At 46.5% G+C, this 14,612-nt stretch overlaps 1 pseudogene; it reads left to right on the forward strand.

Moving 5' to 3' along the window:
- LOC142426604 (formin-like protein 3) overlaps positions 1-14,403 on the forward strand; it is a 42,850-nt pseudogene extending 28,447 nt beyond the window's left edge.
- Positions 14,404-14,612: the final 209 nt, after the last annotated feature.

Raw genomic sequence — 14,612 nt, forward strand, 5'->3', positions numbered from 1 at the left:
ATGTATAAACTGAGAAACATTTTTAAAAGGTCTTTACTGATGTAGAACTGACTCTGAAAACATGAAATCATCCGATGAAGAGTTTTGACTGCTCTAGGTGATGGGTTAAGGGTGGGTTGCTAACTACGAGGGGCTGGTTCAAACCCACCAGCTGTTCCATGGGAGAAAGATGAGGTTATCTGCCCCGGTTTTATTTAGTCTCGGAAAACCCTGCCGAGGGTCTCTATGAGTTGGAATAGACTCAATGGCCATGAGATGGGTTTGTACGTCTCTCTCCCTACTTCTCCTCCATCTCCACCTTGCAATCATCTAAAAGCCAGACGAAGTGCCTAAAGCCCCTGGGTTTCCTCAGTCACCCCGTCTGAACCTAGCATCCGTGAATTTAATGAGGTCACCCAACAGAGAAATGTGAGACATCACTTCCTTACATGTTCCTTCGTCACCTCGAAATGTAATCAAGTACTTAGATCATTTGAATTCTCTTCAAAGAGTTATAAGGGGGGGGGCGTGATATTAGCACTGGCTTTATGATATGGCTGTGAGATACTTGTACACTTTAGTCAAAGACTTCAATTTATTTTCTTTTGTTATATAATTCATCCTTTCATTTTTCTAGTATTTTATTTTCTATCAATCCCAGACATTACATCATATCATGCTTATAAATGCTGACAAGCATGGGGCATTTCAAAAAAGTAGAATTATAATACCATTACCCTATCTATCAAAATGACAATAGGTCTTTGATATGATCCCCAAACTCAGGCAATATTAAAATGCCCATACTTATCTTTTGCAGGTGATCGTTTACACCCACTTCTTGAATGATTTGCTCATTATGTTCTAAGGAATCTTTCTCTCTCCTCATCATGCTGCTGCCTTGTTGAGGAAACCAAGTCAATTGCCCCTCTATCCTGTTTTGCAGAAGTTGAATCTGTTGAACCCGCCAGCTTTGGGAAGGAAGACACCTGCTCATTTATCTGAAGAGAAGTTCTTTGAAGCAGACCGAACCCGTACTCGCCTGATCTCGTTCATGGAAAAGATGGGGTGAAAAGACTGAGCGATGTGTCCAGTGAAGTGGCAGGAGATCAAAAACTAAATTCCCATTGCTCAGCTCGTTATCAAATTACATTTCTACTAAACTTAAAATCAAAGACAAAACTTTTAAATTGTGAATTAGGTGAAGGTTTCCAGAGGAAGTCATAGTTTTACATTAATCATTTCATAGGCATTCTGACTCAACTCATCCATTAGGATCCCTCCCTGGGCCTCTTATTTCCACTCCTCCTTCTCTCCCAGCTCTCTTAACTTTGTCCTTATATAAATGCTTCCCTTTTAATTTTAAATGGTGGGTTACTCTAACATCGAGGTAGGTTTAGGTACAGACCTGAAGGGCAAGGACCATGGTCTTGTGGGTCCCACCAGTCTCCATTTGACCAGTAAGCCTGATGGTCTCTTGTATGATTTTGAGTTTGGTTCTGCATTTTTAGCCCACTCTGTCTAGAACGTTTTACTATCATCCTTTTCAGAGCAGTTGGTAGTTGTAGTTGGGCAACATCTAGCTCTGGTCCCAGGGCTATAAAGATTCATGGTCTCATCATTTATTGGACTAATCATTTCCAGGTGTCTTTCAATTTTTACCATGCTTCCTTCCTCTGGCTAGTGAAAGGCCAATAGATTCACCTTAAATAAATGCTCACAGGGGTTTAAGACTCCGCTTGCTACTCGCCAATTAGGATTCTACTTAACTTTTTGGTTTTGTTTTTATGTTAAAGATGAAATTATGGTGAAGTGTCATAAATACTACTGCTTTCAAGTCTTTATCTTTACCATCTCCATGACTATATTACAATTTATTATCTTCTCTACGTGGATTGAGCCAGTTGTGCAAACAGAACAAGGGAATAGTATATGGTTTAAAATGAGGAAAGGTGTGCATCAGGGTTGTATGCTTTCACCATACTCATTTAATCTGTATGTTGAGCAAATATTCTTAGAAGTTGGATTATAAAGAGCGTGGCATTAGAATTGGATAAAGGCTTATGAACAACTTGCCATATGCTGATAACGCAGCCTTGCTTTCTGAAAGGGAAGAGGACTTGACGCACTGACCGAAGAAGATAAAGGACTGCAGCCTTCAGTGTGGATTATAGCTCAATGTAAAGAAGACCAAACTCCTCACAACTGGACCACTAGGTAACATCATAATACATGGAGAAAAGATTGAAGTTATCAAAGATTTCATTTTGCTTGGATCCACAATCAGTGCTCATGGCAGCAGCAGTCAAGAGATCAAACAACTCATTGCAGTGGGTAAATCTGCTGCACAAGGCCTCTTTAAAGTGTTGAAAAGCAGGGATGTTATTTTGTGGACTAAAGCATGCCTGACCCAAGCCATGGTATTTTCAATTGCCTCCTGTGCATGTTGGACATTGAATAAGGAAGACTGAAGAAAACTGATGCATTTGAATTAGGGTGCTGGTGAAGAATATTGCAAATGTCATAGACTGCCAGAAGAACAGACAAACTTGCTCAACCAGAATACCCCTTAGAAGACAGGATGGTGAGAGTTTGTTCACGTACTTTGGATAAGCTGACCTTGGGAAAGGACAGCATGCTTGGGAAAGTCGAAGAGGGGCAGCAGAAAGGAGGAAGGCACTCATCAGGATGGACTGACATAGTAGCTGCAACAATGAGCTCCCCTTTGAGAACAATTGTGAGGATGGGGCAGGACCCAGTGGTGTTTCGTCTTATTGGACATGGGTCACCATGAATCGGAACTGACTGGATGACCTCTAGCAATAACAACAGCAGAGCAGTCATGGCAGAGCCCTGGCAGTGGTAAAAGCACTTGGCAGCTAACCAGAGATTAGTGGAGATTCAACTTGACCAGTTGCTGTGTGGGAGAAAACCAAAGCCAAACTCAAAGTGCCATCAAGTTGATTCCAATTCATAGAGGCCCCGTGGGACAGGGTAGAACCATCTCTGTGGGTTTTCAAGACTGTGACTCTATCTGGGTGTAGAAAGCCTCACCTTTCTCCCATGGAGCAGCTGGTGGTTTTGAACTGCCAACCCTGTGGTTATCAGCCCAACACCTAACCACTATGCCAACAGGACTCTACTTCTGTGAGAGGAAGATGTGGCCATAGGCATTTGTAGGATGATCACGTTGGAAGCTCGTTGGAGCAGTTCTCCTCTGTCCTGTAGTGTTTCTAAGTCAGAACTGACTCAACAGGAACCAGTGGGGTTGGGTTGGGGCAGCCATGACTTGTGTATATATTATATCTTCCTTCTACTTTCCTCACCCCAGCCACTTCCATACTTATTATCTCCCTTCATGCAGCAGTAGGGATTTCACCTGTATTCGTCTAATTCATATTCTTAAACATGTGCAACGATTTCATGCTCTTAACTGACTGAGCATTTAGCTGATCAGTATTGTGGATGGTCTTTGTTTCAGGAATTCATAAATGTATGAACTAGAAATTCTTTGCTATTTGACATAAATTATTATGTACCCAAATTTACATTCCCAAAGCAAGTAGGCAATCAATGGGTAATGTCTCAGATGGTGAAAATCTGACCTGTTGAATAAGATATTTATCATTTGGGGTATACACACTTATATGCACTCCTTTTGTTTTTCCTTATAATAAAACAAATTGTTTACCAGTGCAGGCAAGTGACAATACTGGCTATAGCTCCAAATACTGCCCACCGTCTCTGTAACTCCCACCACATGACAGGGTCAAAACTCACTGCCATGAAGTTGATTCAGGGTCAAAACTCATAGCCATTAAGCTGATTCTGGCTCACCGTGACCTACAGAACAGAATAGAACTGTTCCTGTGGGTTTCAAAGACTGTAAATCTTTATACGAGTAGAAAGCCTCATTTTCTCCCAAGGAGTGGCTGAAGACTTCAAACTACTGACCTTGAAGTTAGCAACACAACATGAAACTGACTACACAACCAGGGCGTGCAAGTACAGCGGACTCTAACTCAGGGATTAGCTTCGCCATTCCACTGGGTATTTTGTGAACCATTTTAGAAGAAGGAATAAAAATCTCATGACCATCAAAAATAAGAACCACGAGCACGGAGCACATCGGAAATCCCTGCAGAGAGTCGCAGAGTAAGCATGTTGAGACAGCCCCAGGCTTCCTAGCCCACCGAAAGAGTAAAGCTGAGTGCCTTCAGGCAGACAGGTCTGCACACCGGGTGTCTTTTGGCATTCATCAGTGCTAAAGGAGCTTTGTAACATTTGCCTGAGCAGGTCAAAGAGTCTGGGGATCAGGGAGAAATGTGTCTGATGGGATGGCATGACTAAGAAGAGGTGCTGCTGCGGACCCAAAAGCTGTCTCCTTAACATTTCTGATGCTGATTTGTAACCTGCTAACTTCTTTGTAAACCTCATAATCATGAGGATTGTCTGTGAGCTCTGTGTGGCTTTTGCCCCAGATCAGTGAACTCAGCAGAGAAGTAGAATGCTGTGGGAGAACAGTTGGTATCAGAATAGGGTAAAGAAAGTTGGAAGTTAAAGGCACGTCTGCCCTCTGCCTCTTAGGAATTGTTCGGGGGTTAGTGTAGTGGGCAGTTGCTTTCTCTTCCCCTCAAACTGAAACCCGAGGATGTCAGATGTGGGCTCCAAGCCATTTCCTCAACTAGCCATTTAGAATATTTCTCCCCGCACGCCCCGGGTTTATTTTAAAGAGATTCTTTCTAAAGGGGTTGGGCACACGTACTTCTTCAATTTGATCTTGAACACAGGTCTTAGTAATGTGAGCGTATATGGCTTAGGATACCCTGCCCTGCCCCGCCCCGCACCACCTTTGGAAAATTACTTTGAAACATTTGGAAGGTTTGCGTTGGAGGGAAGATTGGGGGCGGGAGCCGCTTTTTCATGCGTGTCTTTTATGGGTTGTGGCCAGATATTTTCAATGTGCTATTACCCCCAGTTTTTATGGAGTTCTTGGACCCTGTGGATATAAACATCTGGGAATAAATGGTTGAGTGAAAGCAAAGCTATACGCTATTTTGCCTGAGAAGAAATGCATTTGTGTTGTATTTAAATTTTAATGAATTATTCACAAGGGAAGTCATAATTTAATAGGTATATGAGCTACTATATGCCAAATATGAGAACCACTTTAAAAATATATAAACAGCTCTTCTACAGGTTGTATACAAATATTTCATGTGTGTATTAACTACATGCATATGATCCAATCAGACGGATTCTTGTCTTCACCAATGGTTCTTCTGAACACTGGCGTTTTGGGGAAAGAGGCTCATAAGGGAATGAAGGAAGCAGTCTGCTACTGAAGTACTTTCAGGAGTTAGGCTGAGATGGGACATGAAATTGGATTTCATGGTACTCACTTTTTGAAGGGAGAAAATCGATATAGCGAAGATGAAACCCTCTTTTTAGATGTCTTCTTGATTCTCTTCTTTCTCAGACTTTAGTACTATAATTAAATAACTCTGAAAATGTTCTCTCATTTCCCCCCCAAAAGAATTCCTTTTATCTTTTAGCCTTACTTTCTCCCTCCATGTCTCCTTCTCCCCGTTTCCCACCCCCTCTGTGAGATGCTCTGGCACACGTGGAAGGGCAGACATGGGGTCCTGTGTCACTGCTGGTGCCCCATGCTCTGCCAGTGTAAGCTCCAGCTTTGGGCACCCAGTCTCTGTCTGGGCCAGTTCTGATCGGACTCAGGACAGCGATCCTATTTCAGCTCTGCAGGGAGGCTAGTCCCTCTGGCCACAACTTTACCAACAATTCAGGAAACCGGGTTCTTCCAATTGTCCCTTCGCCTGGGCAGAGCTTCGGAAATCGGCGAGGACGGCGCTAGAGGAAAACAGCTACTTGTCTCTCGGGTGGCTACGGCTCCAACAGGCAGCAGTCACCAAATCACAGATGCCAGGACGACAGGAGCTCAAATGCTTATGGGTGAACGGAGACTGGGGTATATCCAGCTTTGATTTTGTTCTTCTGATGAAAATTGATCCAAGCTGAGAAAAGCGATGAAAGATAGAGCGAAGGAAAAGGAGGGAGGGGGTGAGAAAGAAAAAGAGGACCCGAACACATGTGCATGTTCAAAACCCCATTAGGATTGGGTGAGAGCCATCGAATACCTGGTCCACTGCGATAGTAAAGTCTGCTTTCACCATCAGGAGTGGGCTCTGTCATCTGGAAGTGATTTCATTCTGTGATTACCTTTGGACTGCAATGCTTGTTGGTTCTTTACTAACAAGCAAGCCCAGACCCAGACCAAGGCTTTCATGCTAATAAGCACGTAAGTCATCATGCTGCAGATTTCAAAACCAGAGGCAGAAAGCGGATGTGAAGTGGGTCAAGATGCTGTGGCTTCTCGGGGGAAGAAAATTGGGAGTCGGGGGAAAGTGCCTTTGTCTACCTTAGTCTCCTCATAAAGTACGGAGAAAAGCCAACAATTATTTCATCAATCATATGTCCAACTCAAGTATTTATCAATTTTTGGAATGCATCAAACAGCGCCTTAAGCAAGACACCGGGTTCTGTAATTGTGTACTGGCAGTGCAAGATACCAGATTCTGTCCAACAGCAGAATCCAGCATCACCGAGCCATGTGCCTGAGGGCTATCTTCCTCTGGAATACTTGGGACCCACAAACCCAGTGAGAAGATCTGTGACGATATTCTCCCCTCTCAACAGAATTGCCAAATGTGCCAGGAAACCTTTGACCACTCACTTTCACAATGCACGCATTCAAAGGTGGGCAAGGCATAGAGATGGCATCTGAACGACCAGCTTCGCTTCTCTCAATCTGTGACACTTGCCTCTGTGGAACCATCCGAGTGACCTGCTCTACTCTTGAGAAGCCTCCTTTTGAAGGGTCAGCTACGAGCATCAAGTTTCCCAAGACTGTGGCCACAATTGACACATGCTGGTCTCATCAAAATGAATTTTTACCATTGGCCAGTTGTATAGATCCTTGGGAGAAATAAGCCAGCCTTTTTTTAAAAAGCCTTTTTATTTCCATATAAAAGGAAATAAAATAGATTAAAATACACTACTGGAAGAATAATCAGGCCGTCGGGGCTGCTGCTGTTAGATGCCATTGACATGGCTCCAAGTCAGGGACCCTGTGCACTGCAGAATGAAACGCTGTCTGCTCCCGTGTCATCATCACAGTGCTGTTACGTCTGAACCCATCTTGAAGCCACCGTGTCAGTCTGTCTCATGGAGGAGATTCCACTGTCCCTCCCACTTGCCCAACAAAATGTCATCTTCCAGGGACTGATCCCTCCCGATAACATATCCAAAGTACACGAGACCTTGCCAACCTTGACTTTGAATAGCATGCTGGCTGTGCTTCTTCCGAGGCAGATTGTCCCTTTTCTTTTGCTATCTAATTCAGTATTCTTGGCCAACACCACAACCCAAAGGCATCAGCTCTTCTTCGGTGTCTGGCTCTCACATGCATATGAGATGGTGGAACAAAGATTTCCAAGGGAAATCTTTGCTTGTCCACACTTGCAAGAAGTCCTTTGCTACAGATTTCTGAATGTAATTACATCGTTCGATTTCTTGACTTCCATGGCAGTGATTGTGGTTCCACGTAAAATGAAATTACTGACAACTTCAATCCTTTCTCTGCTTGTTACGTACACGTCAAATTGTGAGGCTTTTTGTGTTCTTTAAGTTTATGTGCAAATCATACTGACGGCTGTAGTGTTTTATCCTCGCCAGCAGTTGATTCACTTTCTCCCCTGGAGTGTGAGAATGACTTAGTGACTGAACGAATAGATTAAGGCAAAATTGTTGCAGTGTCACCACTGCCACGTTGATGTCAGTTCTTCCTCAGATGGACTCTGTACAGTAGCACGAAGCACTCGCCAGTCCTGCGCCATCCTCACTGCTAGGTTTGAGCCCGCTGTTTCACCCACCATGTTAACTAATCTCCTGGATGGTCTGGCTCCTTTTACTATCCTACTTTACCAAGCATGATGTCCTTCCTTCCCAACTGGTCTCTCCTGATGACACATCCAGGGTAGATGAGATGAAGTCCTACCACCGTCGCTTCCAAGGGGGCTTCTGGCGATACTTCCTCCACGACAGATTTGTTTGTTCCTGGAAGTCCCTGGTATTTTCAATATTAACTACAGAGAAATCACAAGATACGTTTCTCACTGGTTCGCTTTGAAGGAGCCAACTAACGTGATAAGCTGACATAGCTAGCTTATCAGGAGTGCAGGGACAGAGAATTATTTAATGTAGCTCTATTGGCCAAAGTCTCTACCTACCACCAAATGACCTTTACCTCCCTGGGTCTGGTCAGAGGGTGAGGGAAGATACAGATAGGATTGAGTCTCCTTTGAGTAATTGCAAGCAGGTGTCCCTGGAACGCCATCCTGCTAGGTATCAAATGAGGCCTCTGAGAAGCAGGCAAGAGCCAGGACCGGAGATCCCTGCCCAGTGACCTTCCTGGATCTAGATGACAGCTATACATCAAAGGAGCAGCAGAAGCAGGAGCCAGAGCCCAGACTCCAATGATGGGCTTCCCCACCTGCAGAGCAAGCAAGATGAGTGTTTGGGCTTGTGGGGTGGGATGCCTCTGGACACTTAACTGGGGAAGCTGAACTTGCTGGCCGCAGAAGTGGATGTGAGTGCCTTCAGGCTGAGGCCTCTGGGCGCTTAATTTGCTGCTGTGTGGAGCTTAAGCTGAATGTTTTGGGGTGAGATTCACAGCAGAGCGATATGCCCTTTGGGCATATGTTAGAGACTTGGCCGAACTTTGAAGAATGTCCCGATAAACAATTGAAAGCATTTCTCACTGGCTTTCCAACTTGTTAACTTCCTTAATAAACCCTTTAATGGTGAAGGTTGTTGTGAGTTCTGTGGAGCTATTGCAGTGGATATTAGAACCTAGAGCTCAAGTGGAGAAGTACAAGAGGGAAACACTCATTCAGGCATTGCAGGGAGCTCCTTGCCCACTAGGTAAGGAAGTTGCATTTCTGGCTCACAGCCCTCAGGACCTGAGAGCTGCCAGCAACCAGGAAAGTCCCTTTTGAAAGGGACTCTCCCTTAGCCAAGCCTTGAGAAGACTGCCACTCTGCAGACACATGATGGCAGCTGAGCCAACGCTCAACCGACTCCCGGATTATCAACAGTCAGAAACTAAGATCAAACCTCATTGTTTGAGACCAGTCGGTGTTGGAGTGATCCCACGCCCCCGCCCACGCAGCCACAGATTTTCTATGGGGGAAAGGCGGAGAGAAGATTAAGGTTTACCCTCTACAAGAAACCAGTGGGACACCTGACCTGACCGAGAACCCCAGTTCAAGGACTGCGCCAACCCACGGCTTCTTTAAGCTATTTCCTGTCACCAGACGGGCAGCCTAGCTGGAGCCAGATTGGAACACCAGGAGCGCCCATCCCATCTTGACTGCTCAGCTGCTTTCGCCGCTTCCTCCCACTCGGCTTATTGGAGCGTGATTGATTGGCGTGTTGATTGGCTCCGGAGAAAGAGGAAAGTGAATTAAAATGTTTACCCCTTAGACAAAGGCCAAAACCAAGGCAGAAATGGGGCATTCCCTCAACTAAGAGCGACGATCCAAACAGGCTCACAGCCTGCCCTCCCTGAGGGAGACCACGCACCCTGTGAAGGTAGACCCACACCAGAGTCGCGGGACCGTGGGCCATCTTTAGAGATCAAACGGTCCCATGGCACGGCCTGGCCTAGCCCACTGCTGTTGAGTGGACATCCTCATGAGTCCTTAGGAACGCAGACTGCCTCATCCCGCTCCTGTGGAGTAGCCGTTGGGCTCAAACCGCCGTTTTAGCAGGGATCCTTGCCTAGCATAGAGTTAACTCAAAAACAGTGCAGCGTGCTGACCAAAGAATAAAGAAATGTACTTTAAATCTTCATTCCGTCTTGGGAGGTAATATCCAATTGGAGATTTCCATTCTCAAAGCCTTAGCAAACATCGTTTAAATCTCCTCTCCCAGTTTCAGCCAGTCTTAAAATTCTCCTGACTCTTGGCAGTTCCTCTTCCTAATTCTCTCTCCCTTTCTCTTAATTCCCTGTGTTGGATTCTTTAAAACCTGGCTTCGGACTCCTGTGCCCTTTGCTCCACTGTCCTGCCCCCTTCCTGTGTACCTCCTCTCACCCACTGCAGGCTGCGGGCAACAGGAGGCTTGTAGTTTGCTTCGTTTGGCTCCCACATCAATCAAAGACATTTGTACAGAAATCCACGGCTTGCCTTGAAAAATGGTTAGGGCTGCCCAAACTAGACCTTCCCTTTTGCCTGGCAAAATTTGGGTGGACAGAGCTGAGCTCAGGGCTTCAGCTCCTGTATTATTTCATGGTCCGGCCTCTCTGCTGCTTCCACAACCACAGGCTCACCATCGTATACCCAGCCCTGCCCCCACAAGGGCTACCTGTTGTGACTCCAATTTTAGCTTCACACCTTGCTCCCCACACTGATCCCATGGTGAAGAAGCAAAGAACACATCAAGTGGAGAATTCCAGGACTCTCTTTAGCAGGGAGAAGGAAGAAAAGGTTAGCGGCTGAGAATACATCTGAGTTAAAAACGTGTGACTGCTACATGTAAAACTGCAGACTGACAAAAGCTACAGGAGAAACACATGGATTCTCCCTCAGTGATGGGCAAGCACGTGCTCTTAACCCTCAGGCTGTGTGGCCTTACTAGAGGCTGGAGTGTGGCTTGGACGGAGGATTGGTGGTGTCTGCTGCCCATGTCAGCACTGGGAAGGGGCTGTGAGAGCTGCTCGCATGCCACGGGAGCCTGGTGAGAACAGACAGAGGGCATGCGCGCTGCAGAGTGCCATGGCCCTGTCCTGTTCAGAGAAGGAAATCAGAAATGAGCTGATGGGTTTGCTCTGGCAGCAAGATACAGAGCTTGCTTAGGGAGGAAGACCAAGGTTTATTATGATTGGGTAAAGTCCTTAATTGCCACTTTGGCTGGAGCTTAGCTTTTAAATTCATATTCTGCTGCTAAAGGGCCTCTCTTCATACAGAAGCACGGCAGCTAATTAGTGTCTGGGCATCTTGTAAGAAATGGCTATTTTCTCTATTTTTAGAAAAACCTTCTTGGAATTTTCCTGACTTCTGCCCACTTTCAGTGGCCGTGGCTGCCAGAGGTTGTTAACAGGAATGAACAGGGTTGGAGTTTGCTCACAGCCAGGGGCCTTTTGACCCCACCCCACCCCACCAATGGAGAAAAGAGCATGGCTTCTAGGTCCTTTCAGGCTGCCTCACCTGGTGGCTCACGTGGTTGTGGCAAGAGCAGGATCCCAACAGTGACCCCTGATAGTTTTTCCTTCCAGGATCTGCATTTTAACAAGGGCTTAGCGATGTAGTGGTCTTGTAAAAAAGGGGTGTGTTGAAGAAGAAGCCCTACAGCGCACACCTATTAACTGGATGTCATCCAGATCCACTACCTTCTGTCCTCCCCCTGCTCCGAGCCCCAGAAGGCCCACCTGGTTGGACCGCACCAACCAGCTTCCCGTCCCTCTGCTTTTTATATTGACCAGTGAAGTGGAATTACATGGTATGGCCCTTCTGTCCATAGTCTTTGTCACTTCTATACAGTGACTGTGTGGGGAGCATGCAAATAAGGTGTAGAGTACTCGCACTCAGGGATCGATTGGTTTTGCCTTTCCACTGGGTTTAAAAAAGGAGTCATCTCAGGAGCAAGACCGGGGCTTCCAGAACCCTTAAGAAAGAAGAGCCAGCAGTGGAGTGTGCGTGCGATCCTTGCCTGAAGCGGTGGAGACAGTAGAGGCAAAAGAGGCTGAAGCACTGAGAGGAAGAGGCCCAGGAACAGGGTGGTTGGGAGGCCAGGGCTAGAGAGCAGCATGTCTGCAGCATGGCCGGAAGGACCGTGACAGGAAACAAACAAAACGATATCTTTACTGTTTTGTAACTTATTAGCTTCCCCAGTAGATTCCATCAAAGATCATGTTGTCTGTGAGCTCTGCATGGCCACTGCACCGAATGAGCAAACCCAGCCAGGAAGGAGAGTGTTGTAGGAGGGACTTCATCCTGTCGGAATTGGATGAAGAAGGATGGAGGGTGGAGTCACGCCTGACCTCTGCCTCATAGGAATCATCTGTGGGCAGATGTGGCCGTGGCCTTGGAGGCTTCCTCCGTCTTGCGTAACCACAGGAAGTCAGAGGTGATTTCCATGGCATTTCCTCAGTGATGTGGCATGGTTTAGAATCTGGAAAGGTGCACGTTAGGGTTGCATCCTTCTTCAAACTTCTTCAGTTTGTATGTTGAGCACATAATCCGAGAAGCAGGACTGTGTGAAGAAGAATACAGCATCAGGATTATAGGATGTTTTATTAAGAACCTCTGAGAAGCAAATGGCCATGCCTGTGGAAAGTGAGGAGGACTTGAAGCAACTACGGAGGAAGATCAAGGACTACCGCCTTCAGTGTGGGTTACAACTCGGCGTAAAGCAAGCAAAAATCTTCATAACTTGACCAAAACAAAAAAGATGGAAGCTGTCAAGGATTTCATTTTGCTTAGATCCACAATCAATGCTCATGGAAGCAGCCGTCAAGATTTCAAACATTGAATTGTATTGGGTAAATCTGCTGCACCAGACGTCTGTAAAGTTCTGAAGAATAAGGATCTCACTTTGAAGGTGAAGTGTGCCTGACTCAAGCCACGCTCTTTTTCATCATCTTATTCATATGGAAATTGGACACTGTCTCCAGCGAACTTACCGATGAGAAGGTCTTGGAGGACCTGGAGCTGAACAAATTTGAAGAACTATGCAAGATGAAAGGCCAGGGCCCTGCACTTGACCTCATCTGCTCTGAGAATAAGATAGTACAATAGGCAAGGTGACCCTAATTGGAAGTTAATCGTACCAGTTACCTAGCCATCAGCCGTCACATGGCTGGCCACTTGGCTAGGAGATCTGCCATCCATGCAATTGACCTACAGACATTACCAGTGGACTTCATGGAGTGGCTGATGAGCTTCCTGCCCACTGAGGCCTAGGCCAAGCTGCTGCAGCAATACGAGCAGGACTTGCAATCCCTGGAAGAGCTGATGACTCAAGATTACTTCCTGCTGCTCTATCAGCAAAGTGGAGCAGCTGACATCGAGAGTGGCTGGCATTGCCTTCCTGGGCAATTTCCAGGACAACTTGCAGATGCTTACACAACTCAATGCCATCATTGAAGACGTGGTCGCTGTCAAGTCCTCACAGAAACTGAAGCAGGTGATGAAGATCATTCTTACTCTAGGGAACGACATGAACAGAAGTAAGAGATAAGCTGTGATGAGCCCTTCAGGACCAGGGTGTGAGTGGCGATACTGGGAGCGTAGAGGGAGGGTGGGGTGGAAAGGGGGAGCCGATTAAAAGGATCTACATGTCACCTCCTCCCTAGGGGACAGACAACAGAAAAGTGGGTAAGGGAGATGTCGGACAGGGCAAGATATTACAAAATAATTTATAAATTTAAGGGTTTGTGAGGGAGGGGGGAGGGGGAGGGAGGAGGGAGGGGAAAAATGAGGAGATGATGCCAGGGGCTTAAGTGGAGAGCAAATGTTTTGAGAATGATGAGGGCAATGAATGTACAGGTGTACTTTGCACAATTGATGTATGTATGGATTGTGATAAAAGTTGTATGAGCCCCTAATAAAACGATTTTAAAAAGAGAGAGAGAGAGAGAGAAGCTGTGTGTGGCTTCAAGCTCTACAGCCCGGACCTGCCTCTGGGCACCAAGTCTACCGACAGAAAGATGTCATTGCTGTGTTTCATTGCCTTGATGGTGAAGGAGAAATCCCCTGACCTGGCTAACTTTTTGGCATGAGCTGCACATTTTGGAGAAGGCTAGAGCAGTGTCCGCGGAGAACGTGCCTGGAGACGTGCGGGAGTTGGGCAGGGCCGGTCCTGATTTGGTAGGAGTGCAGTCTTCGGCAGCACCGGTAAAGGCAAACTGGACAAGCTTGAATGAGATGCCAAGATGGCTAATGAAGCCTGCCACACAGGTAGTCACCACTTTGGGGAGAGTCCCAAGACCATACCTTCCTTTGTATCTTTCCCAATGTTTGCTAGTTTCATTCATTCTGATGAGGAAGCAGGGCACGAAAATGAAGCCCACCATAGGCAGGAGGAGGTACGGCGGGGGAAGCCGCTGTCTCAGGAAGCTTATCAATGGGCCACCAAGACACCCTTTCCTCTCCCTGTGGAATGAGGTGCAGTTCATTGCAAATTTGAGGAGGTGCCAGGCCATGGAGCACCAGTTTGTGTTTGAGAAGGATGGGACCATTGAGGACAACATCACAGAGCTGAAGTGTCCCCTTCACAGCCCCTGCTGCCAAGGGAGGGTTTTTCTTCTTCTGCAATGCATCCCAGGATGCTGAGTCAAACTCCTAACCTCAAGACTTCCACCATCAGCCCACAGTCATTAGACATGCACCGCCCAGCAGACCCCCTCAGAGTCCAGGCCCCCACCCAAACCCGATGAGGGGGCCAGAGTCCTGCTAGTCCAACCAGTGGACCTGGAGCCCTGGAATCTGCCTAGGGCCTAGCAAGGGTCCTGCAGTTTTCATGATGGAAAGGAGCTTAACAGTTCCCTGGTGCCT

Source organism: Tenrec ecaudatus, chromosome 14 (genome assembly GCF_050624435.1).
Source record: "Tenrec ecaudatus isolate mTenEca1 chromosome 14, mTenEca1.hap1, whole genome shotgun sequence".
NCBI classification, from domain to species: Eukaryota; Metazoa; Chordata; class Mammalia; order Afrosoricida; family Tenrecidae; genus Tenrec; species Tenrec ecaudatus.